Source organism: Polypterus senegalus, chromosome 7 (genome assembly GCF_016835505.1).
Source record: "Polypterus senegalus isolate Bchr_013 chromosome 7, ASM1683550v1, whole genome shotgun sequence".
Taxonomy (NCBI): Eukaryota; Metazoa; Chordata; class Cladistia; order Polypteriformes; family Polypteridae; genus Polypterus; species Polypterus senegalus.
In genome coordinates, this window is record NC_053160.1 from 43,237,027 (window position 1) to 43,251,495 (window position 14,469).

Sequence of the window (14,469 nt, forward strand, 5' to 3'; positions counted from 1 at the left end):
CTGACCTCTCCTTATATACAGGAGAGGCTCCTTCAAATGTGTCCACTAGTTATTGCCAATAAATTTGCATCATGTTTGGGTATTCTGGCAAGCTCTCCACCAATGTGATAGCTCAATACCTTTCTTTGCCCAAGCGTCAAGAACATATGTCCTCAGATCAAATGACACAACTTCAATACCGATCAATGAACTTTGGTCCAAGGTACTCTAGTATGACTTAAACGTTCAAGCAATTTTGTGTTAAAAATGTTTTTATTAAGGATAATACATTACTAGCAGAAAACGTTAATGACCATTCATGTCCAGAGAAGTTAGGCCATTCGTCAGGAGTGAGGAGTCGAGTGGGGTCCTCCTCACTTACGTGTCAGCCTCTGTTCGAGTCGTTCTACCTCTCGCCACCTTTTGGAATGTACCTTGCCTCTGCTTAGCTGGTGATACCTGCTTATAAGTTTGTCCTGTTTCACTACTACATAGGACATCTGGAGCTGGGAGCCGGACGGGGCCCTCCTCACTCACACACCAGCCTCCATTCAAGTCTGTCAACCTCTAGAGATGTGTTGGAGCATACCTTGCCTCTGCTTAGATAGTGATACCTGCTTGTTTATTGATTTTTAAAGTTTGTTCTGTTTCACTACTACGTGGGCAGAGCCACAGGGAACAGCTAGTCTTAAATAAAGGAAGAACCAAAATGGGTGGGATATCCAGCATTCTGACGATTCACATAAATAAATAAGGATAACAGGCAGTCAGCAATCATGCACTTACTACATGACAGTAAAAATAATTTTATTCTTTAACTTAACAAGTGTGGAATATATTTCACAGCATTTTGAATACTAGTTTAATAATTATAATTTTATCATAAAAAATTATTGCATAAACATTTATTTTAAAAGTGAAGAATTACCTAATGGCATAAAAAACTAAGTAATAATTTCAAATTAGCCTAAAGTTTTAACTATGTGAAACTGAATTTTGCTTTGGTGCAAAAGTCTTAAAGAGCACCACCGTACACTCACCTAAAGGATTATTAGGACCACCATACTAATACGGTGTTTGACCCCCTTTCGCTTTCAGAACTGCCTTAATTATACGTGGCATTGATTCAACAAGGTGCTGAAAGCATTCTTTAGAAATGTTGGCCCATATTGATAGGATAGCATCTTGCAGTTGATGGAGATTTGTGGGATGCACATCCAGGGCACGAAGCTCCCGTTCCACCACATCCCAAAGATGCTCTATTGGGTTGAGATCTGGTGACTGTGGGGGCCATTTTAGCTCAGTGAACTTATTGTCATGTTCAAGAAACCAATTTGGAATGATTCAAGCTTTGTGACATGGTGCATTATCCTGCTGGAAGTAGCCATCAGAGGATGGGTACATGGTGGTCATGAAGGGATGGACATGGTCAGAAACAATGCTCAGGTAGCCCGTGGCATTTAAATGATGCCCAATTGGCACTAAGGGGCCTAAAGTGTGCCAAGAAAACATCCCCCACACCATTACACCACCACCACCAGCCTGCACAGTGGTAACAAGACATGATGGATCCATGTTCTCATTCTGTTTAGGCCAAATTCTGACTCTACCATTTGAATGTCTCAACAGAAATCGAGACTCATCAGACCAGGCAACATTTTTCCAGTCTTCAACTGTCCAATTTTGGTGAGCTCGTGCAAATTGTAACCTCTTTTTCCTATTTGTAGTGGAGATGAGTGGTACCCGGTGGGGTCTTCTGCTGTTGTAGCCCATCCGCCTCAAGGTTGTGCGTGTTGTGGCTTCACAAATGCTTTGCTGCATACCTCGGTTGTAACGAGCGGTTATTACAGTCAAAGTTGCTCTTCTATCAGCTTGAATCAGTCGGCCCATTCTCCTCTGACCTCTAGCATCAACAAGGCATTTTCGCCCACAGGACTGCCGCATACTGGATGTTTTTCCCTTTTCACACCATTCTTTGTAAACCCTGGAAATGGTTGTGCGTGAAAATCCCAGTAACTGAGCAGATTGTGAAATACTCAGACCGGCCCATCTGGCACCAACAACCATGCCACTCTCAAAATTGCTTAAATCCCCTTTCTTTCCCATTCTGACATTCAGTTTGGAGTTCAGGAGTTTGTCTTGATCAGGACCACACCCCTAAATGCATTGAAGCAACTGCCATGTGATTGGTTGATTAGATAATTGCATTAATGAGAAATTGAACAGGTGTTCCTAATAATCCTTTAGGTGAGTGTATATTCAGTTGTAAATGCTTGGAATTGCAACATGCAAAACAATGTGATGCAGTAAAAAATCATGTTTTTGAATAGAAATTGCAGTACATTGTTCAAAAAGGTGAAGAACAGTTCTGTTAAATATTGTACAATATAATATAAAGATTTTAAACCATCTTACTCCAATTTACGATCACAAAGGAAAAGTTTACCACAATAGCATTAGACATAAGACAGATTTCATCCTTGTGCAAGTGTCTATAGGGATGTGGGAGGAAAGCCGACATGGACAGTAGGGGCAGAACTGCAATTTACACACAAGTAACAGCCAGGCACAATTTGCTTCATGGGCCAACAGGAATGTTAGTTATGAATATAAAATGGGAGACACTGTCATAAAGAATACAACCTCTAAAAATGATTTAGGGGTTTATGTTGAAAACATTTTCATCATCTAAGCAGTGTGCAGAAGCAATTAAAGTGCCAGGTTATAAAGTGTTAGGTTATATCGTAAAAACTTGAATATAATTGGAGGGACGTTATGCTTTGGCTATAAACTGTACTAGTGAGACCACATTTGGAGAACTGTGTGCAGTTCTGGTCACAATACTACAAATAATGATTGTGTTACTTGAAACTGTGCAGAGGAGATGAATAAGGTACACCCTATGACTTATGGACATATCATACTCTGACAGACGCTGAGAATTAAACAAGTTTAGTCTCGAACAGAAGAAACTCCATGGGGACTTAAGCCAGGTCTTCCAAATCCTCAACGGCATTGATAAAATAAATCCAGTAGAATTCTTTAAGCTTAAGGGTGGAATCACATACTCAAGGACACCAGTGGACATTAACAGGAAGTGCATTTAAGACTGAGTCCTGGAAAGCACATCTTTACACAAAGTAATGCAGAAACCTCAGCTTAGCTCTTAGTTAAATAAACAAGTTTTTATGGACTGAATAGTCTCCTCTAGTTTGTTAAATTTCTTATGTTCTTATGTTTTAAACCCAGCATGCTGGGTCCATAAGACATATTCTGTTTAACTACTTTATATAAATCTAATCTATAGACACAACAAATTCTCACATACAAGCAGTGTCTCTAAGGCTTTAAAAATTGAAAGGTAGCAGAAAACCTTTTGATAAAAATATTTTTATTATTAATTGTGATCTAGTCAGCCTGGAATCCCAAACAGTCCCAGACATTCCCTAAGGACTTAAAGAGGCCTCTTAGATCATGGTGAGCTTATGTGACTCCCAGTGACCTTGAATATCTTCGGTATAAATCTGAAGCCACGTCCTGAATAAAGCTTGTTACTGGATGCCTCCTAGCAGTGGACTGACAGCTCTGTTATGGCCATCTGTTCTAAAGCTTCATCTGGGTGTGTTTCCCCAGAAGATGATGGACTTTCTGTTATCAAAGAGAAACGTTATGTCCTTGTTTTTTAGATGTCTGTAGATGTAGCCCTTGAATATCTTTGGCTCTGCTCCCTAAAGAGAAAAAAGGATAGGCTGATTGCTGTAAAGCTGGTGAGGTGAGTTGGAGCAAATCCCGAAGGAAATAAAAGTTGTTATTGAGTTTCACATAACGTATAATGCAATACTGAATTGATTCATTGTACTTCAATAAGATTACTTGCTTTGAAGTGTAACTTTGTGATCCTTCAGTGTTTTTTTGTTTTACTGTGCGTGAAAGGTTTAAATGGATTGTGGATAAGATGGTGCTCTTCACATCTGCATTAAGCCAACCATACACAGTTTATTTTGCAAAAATGAGCAGTAAGCTTGTCTTTTTCCATTTCCTCACTGACCATATGGAGAATGTCTTTCTTAGTTGGTGGTATTAGCAAGGTCACTTCATACCATACTGTACACTTGCTTCATTTACTGTATATTCCAGTGCAGTGTGTTAATTGCCAAAGCACTCGCATTGACACCATATGCCTTGCATAGCCTGCTTGCTTTGTTGTGCAGTACATCTGGTGTTTTTAGCTAGTAAGCGGTATAATTTGTATTCTTAGAAAATTCATAACTTACACTTTCATAAATTTTCTTTCCTTATTTCTAGGTGAAAAATGTCACCCATTATGACTTTTTAGTACAGGTTTACGAGCCTTCCCACTTCCATTTATTTTTGGTTGGCAGTATGAAAATTACGAATGCAGTTCTTGCACCTTGGTGACCAAATCTACAGTGAGCACTTAGTAGTGGTGTTTCTTACACCGGTACCATGTGCTTCCTTTCACTCGTTTTTCCTTTTGTGAGAGGTTTGTCCAATTTTCCTGAAGGGTTTTCAGCCTTCCTTGTCTCTGGTCTGCAGTACATCTTTAAAGGCTAGCAGGGTGGTGGTGCTTTTTCTTGGCCCATTTTAAATTGACTGGCATAGGCTTGGACTCATGTTGTCGTGATGAGAAACTGAGGTTTGTTGTTATATTTTACTATGGAGGTTTGACCAAAATAGCAATGCGTTTTGTTCCGGGTGTAAATGACATCACTCTCTTTACATCATTCTAAGTAAGCATAAGAACCTGAAGTACTGTGAAAGTCAAGTGACTTTTTGTCTTCTACGGATTCTTATCTAAAGAGGTACTTTTTCAAGCTATAATATAAGACTAAATAAAAATAAGGATAATACCAGAAAGAGTGATAAAATTACTGGGGAAAATCGTACTCATTAAGAATTTGGGAAATGGCTTCCTTTATTGCTTAATTAGTCTCACCTAATACTGAGAGGAGCCAGAGAGAGGCATAGTGGCAGGTGGACTGTAACTTGTACATTTTTCTCTTATGAGCACATCCATCTCGTGAACAGAAAATTGATCACGAAAGAAAAACATTAGTCCATCTTGAATTGCTCTAGTGTTACAACTAATTCTTGAGCACGCCAAGGAATGGCAGCTGGCTTTTTTTTTGGTTCTTCTAATGAGCTACAGTTTGAAGCAAGGATGAAACAGAAGAAAAGCAATAAATATTAGTTGTTTAAATATGCAAACGTGACCGCATAGTGCGTGGTTCAGCAGAAAAGAAGTTTCCTGCTTCCTTCGGAAAGCGGTGACCCAAAAACTCTATCATTAGTAACAATAATTAAAGCTGCTATAACTGTAAGTGAATGGATGATTGCCACTAAAAGGAACATTCTCATTAATTTATCACAGATTTTAACTCGACTTCATTAGGACGTGTCTGGTGAAGGCCATTTAGGACTCTTGGGATGCTTTAATACCTTAGTTTTCAGGAAAACCTTGGAAAAATACCTTCTGTGAATGTGTATTCCAATCAATATATAAAAATAAAATTCTGTTATTGTAAATATTGTTTATTGCACAGCACTATTTATTACAAAGTTAAGTTGGTATTTCAGTGTTTAAATAAAACCAAGAATATCCTGAAGAACTCAGAACAGAAATAAAAGAATATGGCATAAGATTTAGGAAACTTACATTATCAGTTTATTCCTTATTCATTTCTAGGCTGAGATGTCCTTGCATTAAGTACCACCATCTCCCTCTCTTCATGCTTTATAAGTAAGCTCTCTAAATGGCTCCAGTTTGTGGCTTTGTTTGTTCAAATGTGCCCTAATATGAACAGGTAGCTCACCTTGAAAGAATTCTGGGCATCGTGCTTGGTGCTGCTGCCTCAGCTTTTTGAGACCGGGTTCAGACTCTGCTTCAGTCACAGTATGTGTGAAGTTGTCACATTTGTCTCCCTTGAGTGCACATGGTACTCGAGTATTCTGCAGTCACCCTAAATACATACGTTTTCGGTTAATCGTAGATCTAAATTGGCTGCATATGGGTAGCCTGCATCTGTGGATAATATGCCATGCCTGCAATTGATCCCTTTCTTGTGCTCAAAGCTTCAGGCTCAGCAAACTTGAACAGAAATAAGAATGTTTAAAAATGGATGGTTGAAAACTGGATAGATGCTATTTTTCTTCTGATATTACTTGTCATGTATTGCCTATTACATGTTTCCTTGCTGTCTCATGTTTCTTTTGTACATTCTGAGTGAAGCTCAGAGAAAGCTTGTCATTCATGTATGTCTTTCTAGAATGAGGTGATGACTAGCTAGGGCTGGTAGATTAAGTATTAATACATTGTGGCAGACGACCAGGGATCCTGCCCCACCGTGATGCCTGGAAAAAGGGCCGGGAGTGGGGCACTATCTTTCCCTGGGTGTAAGAGGGCAGCCCCCTGGATTCCATCAGGGCCATGGAGATGGAGCTGGGAAGCTCAACCCTGTGGGAATCCGTGGCCACCACCAGGGGCCGCCTGGACAGTCCTGGAGCCCTAGAGGACAGCTTTTCCGCTACACTAGGAAGTGCTGCCGGAAGACCATTACAGAGCACCTAGAGCACATCCAGGGTGAGATAAAAAGGGGCCGCCTCACTCCATTCGGGAGCCGGAGTCTGGTGGAAGAAGACAGAGCTTATGAGAGAGGAGTGGAGGTGGCTTGAAGAGAGGAAAAAGGACTAAGTTTAGTGTGGTGATTTGCGCACTGTGGTTGGCTTTGTGTGTTGCACGATGAACGATGCATGTTTTGTACAGTTGGAGTCAGTGTCTGTCTCTGCCAAGGCTGGTCTTTCACAACATCAAATGCCTGTAATAAAATAAGAAATGTTATGAATGGGTCTGAATGGGTCACCTTTCTTAATGCAATGCTTTCCTTGCATGTGGTGGGAAATAATGATAGTGTTTTTCCAGTATGAATGAAAACATTTTTGTTAAGAAATTACTTGGGATAAAAGCTTAAAATGTAGGTTGACAAAAAAATACATATATAAAACTCACCAATGACAGATTGTGGTAAAGAATAGATCCTTCATAAAACGATGCTGATGATCATGAGCAAATCTACAGATTTAACTTCTTTTTTGCTGTGACATGATTATTATAAAGTGTACTACAGTTTGAGAATATATAATATAGTCACTCATGACCACTGAAATAATTATAAATAACACAGGGCTTACACAGAAAATTCCACATTAGGAGTGGAATAAGATATTTTGTTTTCTTTTCATGTATTTAATCTGTGTATTCGACACTGCAGTCTGGAGAAGATGTACAGTGTAGTGGTATTTTTATTTAATTCACTTTGGTTTTTTATTATCTGATATTCTTTACTAGATTCAAGCTTAGGGCTCTTACACAGATACACAAATATAATACAATGAAACAATAAAGTAATGTACTTAATCGTATACCATTTACATCCGTAAATCCATATATCATGGTAAACCAATCTCATCTGGTAAATATAAAAAAGACATGCTAGTAATAAACATTGGATGTACACAGCTGTTAAGAGAGGGGAGTAAATCAAAACTTTCTGTTAATATAAATATTATAAAAATAAGCTTCTCTAAGGTCTGTGGTCACAGTTTTACTAAACTAACAAACAGACAAACCTCCCCTACCACCCCACTGTGCATTTTACAATATCATAGCCATACAGTGAAGTCCACAATTGTATAAGCCATAAAGAAATAAGAAGGTCAGATGTTGGGGTAGTAACCAATAAATAAATATTCTGTCAAAATGATATCTCATTCCATGGAGAGGCACAGTAGCTTGTCAGAGTAACAGTGGCCAATGTTGGCACTTAATTAAGAGCTGTGGTCACAAGATCATTCTTTCCAGTTTTAGTACTGATACTTGTGGCAGCATTTTGAATTATCAAAGGGCTATAAACAGAACCTTTTAAATAGCCTTTATAGAGCATTGCAGAAGTCAGTGAAGCTTCAGATGTTATTGTGCTGTTTGCACAGGGTGACAGCAGTTTTGAGAGAGAATAAAACCAGAAGATGACAAGAAATTGTTTGAATTTAAGCAGGGGCCATAACCAGGATGAATAAACAAAGCTCAGGACATGTAACTAGAATTGTAGTCCTGGGATAGAGCATTAAGTCATAAGCCAGAAAGCCAAGACCTAACCAGAGCCAAAAAATGCAAGAAGCAATTTCTAGTCAGATGACAGAAATGTTAGTGTAACCAATAAATTCAAACCTAACAGTAAAAAGTGATTGCAAGTTTTTTCGTTAAGAAAATCAAATATTGGATGACCAGGAAATCCCCAATTCTGACCTTTTAAACTGTCATGGCCATGAAGTCACATGTGACACACTCCTGGGCAGTTGGCCTAGAAGTGGCATAGCAACCATGAACATAACTCATAATGGCAGCATGAGCATTCATGGCCTTGGTGAAACAAGGCAACATTAAAAACACATGGGAACACAAAATAAATATAAGCATTACATTTGTTGACCTTCAGAACCCCAAAACCCTAATTAATCTGTTAAAGTCAAGGAACCACTGGAAAAATTTAAGCCAAAAACCTTATCATGATGGTTATAACAACAATAATAATAATATCAATATTATTGCTAAATAAAATCACAGCAATAATGATGCCAAAAATTACAAAATGACTAGGCACAATCTCTAGCAGGTTCCTGACACTTCTGCCCACTATAAAGCTAGAGTAGTGACCATTTCTGTAGCATAAGTGAGTAGATAACTATAGAGCCTTTTCTTTATTGTAACCTGAAAGTCAGGCACAAATAAAGCCACTCCATTTTAACCAGTTATAGGATCTTTAAATCTTATTGTGACAGATAGGGGGCGCTATCGCTCCCTTGAACCCCTGTCCAAGACTCCAGACACCAGATAAAAGTCCAAAAGTTGACTTTATTTAAATGCCACAGTGCACAAAGCACCCTCTCCTCCACTATATTCATATAAATTCACAATCACAAATACAATAAACAATTCCTCCACTCCCAGACGGGTTGCCACCCATCCACCCAGCTCAGCTCGCCGTCTGGGAGCTCCCAAGGTCCTTTTATACTTCCTGACCTGGAAGTGTTCCCAATCCCCAGTCCATGTGATTCTTTATCACTGCCGGGTCAGGTACAAGTCCTTTTTTTTCACCCCGGAAGTACGTCACTTCTGTCGTCGCTCCTCCTATGACGCACTTCCGGGTTATAGGGCACATATGACTCTTCGGTCCTCACTGCAGCTCCCTCTTGCGGCGCCTGTGGTATCCAGCAGGGCTGTGTATAAAAACTACATTGTCCATGATTCCCTGTTGGTCTTCGGGGCACCTCTATACTGCAGGGAAGGCTCCATCTGGCGGCCTGGGGGTATTGGCTAGGATGACAAGCCGGCCATATACCACACCATCTGTAACAATAGTTAACATACTGTCATTTTTCTGAATAATATTTTAGTGCACTTATTAAATTTAGAGGAAAGTGATCGTCATTTTGATTTATTTCTGTAACGGAAAGTCAGCTGCAAGAAAATGAAAGATCCATAGAGAGGTTACTGACAAAGCTACAGTGGTTTTCAACTTGTAAGGAACCCAACACCCAGAGGTCTGAGTTCATGTTCCCAAGCATTCTCCAGCACAGTTTTAAGAGGATGAGTATCTCTCTGACCTCACATATGTAGCCAGTGTGTCATGAACACTACCCTACACAAAGGCAGGAACAACTCCCCCATGTCTGTTAGCTAAGCTGAGATAGGAAAAGATCTCGCTGGACCCCAACACAGCGTTAAACCCTGTGCTTGGCTTTGCTCCAGACATTTTAATATTGATGATGAATCTGACCCTTAAGCCACAAAACCATATCAAAAAGCATACCTGATCAAAACTATATATGTGTTGTGGAAGCTCAATATCACACACCCACACAAACATAGTTTTACCATGTGATAATTCCATGCCATCTTACCATCCATCCACATGCCTGGAAACTTCATCCTGGACATCTTCTAAAGATTGGACATACCCTTTTCAGATTTATGCAGTCTTTTTATTCTTTTTTGCAAAACATATAACCTGAGTTTGTGCAAATTTAAAAGTGTCGTTATAAACCCATGACCAGTTAGGCTGTAAAAGTGACATTTAAGAAAGTGTTAATATTGACATGCAAGGACTTCTAACAGCCCATCCATTTTCTGACCCTGTTTTTTCCATTTCAGGGAGTCAGAGACTTTCCCAACTGAAAAGGCAGCTTTAAGGCAGTAACCATTCAGTTAGGAACCACCAAAGAAAATCCTTGAGACAACAGGAAGATCATGTAAACTCCACACAGATGTGACTAAGCTGGACAGAGGGCCCTAATCCCAATGGCTGGGACAATGAAGCACTAACCACCGCACCACATGTGTATAGATCTATGTGCATTTGCAATATATATGTGCATCGATTTTATTGTCTGTTTATTGCACTGCTGCTGTTATACACTGTAACGTGAAACACTATGAGCCTGTCCTCCGAGAATATCGCTGGAAAAATAAATAGTGGCAAATATATGATTGTGAAGCTTATTATAAAACCCAAACCATGTACCATAAATCTGTAATTGTTTAAATAATCATGACATATTCATTCCCAAAGCATACATCCTCTTCACAGGCACTAACTATAGTACATTCCAAATCACAGTATGTATTTAGTTTTCTATTTTGATAAAATTATAAACCTGGCACAGCTAGCTCTAAAAAAGACATAGAGAAACTGCACCTTGTGTGTTACTGGTATCTTGATCTCTTTCCAAGGGCATTTAACAGTTTTATTATACTTGACAGCAAGGAAATGAAATGGTGAATTTTACCTACCTGTCAAAGGGTCATCAAAACTAATTAAATGCAAATCTTCAACGTTTCTGAAAGGACTGTAATAAAACAGAAAAAGAATCACAGAAGGACGCTAGATTGCATTTCATCTATTATTTTAAATTTTTGTGCTGTATTGTCTAAAACGTTAAAAGTTGCCTTTGCACATCGAGTGGACTTTTATATTAAATCCATCCTTCTTCCACTAGTGGCAAATGGATCATTTCTCTAGCACTTGTACTACAGGACAGGGATTGAGATTATTAGGAATTCATCCTTCTAACTACCAGCGGTACATCATTAATTTAAAATGAATGCAGTGTGAAAAAGTCATGTGGTATGTAATTGAAAACACATCAATTTTCTAGGTAGTTACAGTTGTCACAGCACCAATTATGAAACCACTTGCAAATGTAAAAGCTATAAAGATTAAAACATAGCTGGTATGAAATTAGGCATAAATGAATTCTTTCACTTGGCATCTAAATGGTACAATACAGTAAAACAAAGCCTTGCAATGGATATGATCAGAACCATTTTTATGGTAAAGCACTTTGTAACTAAGAAGATTTCATTTACGCTTTATTTGAAATGTGTATATTTAAAATCCCATAATACTGTAACATTGTAGAAACTGATTATCTGAGGACAAGGTTATATTTCAATATGTAAATGAATATGTCCATTTTTAGCAGATATACAGTACTTTAAATTTGCCTTCTTGTTATTTCACCATCAGCAAGATGGCCAGTCTGAGATAATTTGGCATGCTTTAATTTCAAGATCCATGAATAAACCAGAATGTAGTTTTGCAGGAAGGGGTCAACCAGTGGAACAATTATAAAAAAAACAAAAACATAAGGTAAAGCAAATTGTCATTGAGATGTGAGGCTCTAAATTGGATTTTGAAAATAATTAGAAGTCAATGTAGTAATGCTAGTTGAAAGGTTACAGCGTTGCATATTGAGAGGTTGGCTGATTAGCACTCTGCAGTATTTTGTATTGCCAGATTCAGCTTATTGTCAGCAATGCGTTACCAAACTATGTAGTCAGATTAGGCCATCATCTCAGAACAGCAACCCTAGGAGCCACTTCTCTGATTAAAATGTCATGCCATGAGGACAGCCAGCAAAGTGGTGTTCCATCAAGCTCGACAGGGAATGTGTACCTTTATTAGAGTGCAGATCACAAAGAACAAGCAGATGGAGACTTGGGATGAATGTGGAGGATTCCAAGAGTGGTCCGTAACAGACAGAAGATCGTACACTGCATGCAAAATTTACCAAATAATAAGAATAATAATAATAATTAATTACATTTATTGAGTGCCTTCACAAACCCAAGACCGCTTTACATACAGAGTAAAAAAAAAAAGTTATCAGAGACAAAAAGTGATTCAAAGTAAATCCACAAAGAAAATGAACACTAGTCAAACATAAGGCCAAAAATACAAGTAAAATGGTGAAGAAGCACTAATCACAAAAATAAGAGAGGCTAGAAGATTGGATTTTTCTGCTTTGCTAATGTTAGAGCATTGCCACCATCTAAGCTCACTCTTTCATTTTCCTCTGCTCATCCAATCATATCACTGCTAGCACAGAAACACACATTTATAGGAGGGAACTGCGTTAAAGGGGAGGTGAAGGGAAGTGCTGAGGTGGAGCACCACAGAAAACCCTATAGGGTGTCACACATACACGCAAGGGAGATGGCATACAGGCTCAAATGGTGTTATTTCTCAGCCCTCTGCAGACCAGCCAAAGACCATGCCTCTCAGTGACATCACCACCGGTCCACCCACTGTTGATGTCACTTCAGGCACCCTTTGATTACGTCACTTCTGATACCAAGAACCCATCTACCTGCCACATCAGTTCCTGTTCCAGCCTCCCTGACTCCACCTCCTCTTCTAATCCACCATGTTTAGAGACCCATTATCATTCTGTTAGTTAGTTCTATCTTGAACTCGTGTCTATGAAGATGTATTTTTCATTTCTGCCTGCCTTTTGTCGAGTATCCAGAGTGGCCGAAACCAAAACGTTTTTCTGCCTGCTGCCTATTTTATTACAAGGGATATTTGTAGTAATCAAGAGATGCTCAGAGCAGAGTGATATTTGCCTGAGATGAAGATAACTTGGCCTAAAAGTGAAAAAAGTTGTGAAAACAGAGTAGATATTATGAGCACATTGGAACCATTCATGGACCTGATTTTGTTATTTAACATCACAGTGAGATTTAGCGTAAGATTCATCCTATCCCAGGAACAATCAGTATAAGATAGGTATCATCTGGACAGTGTCTTATTCCATTACAGCCTAAAATTAGGCACAAGCTTCCATCAAATTAACAATAAACAATCAACCTAATAGAATATCTTTGGGTCATAGAAGAAAACTGAGGCAAGAACATGTACAAAACCATCACAGTAAAGGAAATGCACTGAAGTCCAACGGGTATGGGGCAACATAAATACCTATTTAACTAAGCCAATCTTATTCTAGCCATAGTTTAGAAACCCAAAAATATGAGCCAACAACATCATTTCTCTGTGTGTTGTTTCTACATTCATTTAAGTGACAAGTTTGTGCTTCATGTGAGTATCTGAAATTCTGGATAGTTTGAAGAAGAATGACAAATCACTAAGCGCAAAATGATTACAAATTCTGAAGTCTATTATAGTGAAATAAGTTGACATTCTGATTTAAATATTTCTGAACAAAAAACTGCTTCAGGTCCTTGAAGAAATCTGTTGTACTGTATATTCATGTTCTAAATCAAATACATCTATTTGTCTTTTGACCCCACTGTTTCTAGTACAGAGTTTGAGTGAGCCATATTTCTTCTTACAGCAAGGCAACAACTAACTCTAGACAGAGGTCCATCACAGAAGAGTCTTGTACACACATTCACTCTTATTCTCTCCGGGACAATTTAGAATTACTGCTTTGCCTAAAAATACACACCTTTGGACTAAAGGGAAAAAAGCACCTGGACTTGAGGAGGATGTGAATATTACAGTACATGCTCCACACTGACATTAAACCAGTGACGGGAGTTGGAGGCAGCAGTGCTCACCACTTTGACATGATACTGGTACGTTTCATGTGGAGTATGTCCATATTCCACATGCTGTAATCATGTTCACTTCATCAAAAATATCTTTCATTACATAATAGCAGTACTTTAGATTTATAATTGCAAAAACCCCTAGACTTGTTATTGTCTAATCTTTTCTTGGCTATTTATTGCTAAATAAAATCTGATTATCAATATGTCTTATTTAATGCACTGAATGAATTGACTAATTAAAAATAACTACTAAAACATAAAGGTAGTTAATTGTTAACACTAAAAATCCAAATAAAATTGGCTGCATTATTTATTTTCAGCATTCTCAGCATGACAGAATAAGATATAAAATTATGCAAAACATATCTGTGATATTTGGTTGCTGACCATGATTATCCCATTATGTTCTGCTGAAAAAAAGACTTGTTTATTGTGCTAATATCAGTGAGGTCTGTGGATTTAATGCACATAAAGACACAACAATATTCAACAAGTAACTCTTAGATATAGGTTTTTATGCCTACATGGTTGACGTATCAACACTTATTAGGCTATGC

At 38.4% G+C, this 14,469-nt stretch overlaps 1 long non-coding RNA gene across 1 annotated transcript; it reads left to right on the forward strand.

The window, feature by feature from the left end:
• Positions 1–3,550: 3,550 nt before the first annotated feature.
• LOC120532499 lies at positions 3,551–10,538 on the forward strand. The gene is made up of 2 exons (XR_005634307.1): positions 3,551–3,751; positions 10,208–10,538. It is a non-coding gene; the product is annotated as an uncharacterized LOC120532499 (long non-coding RNA).
• Positions 10,539–14,469: the final 3,931 nt, after the last annotated feature.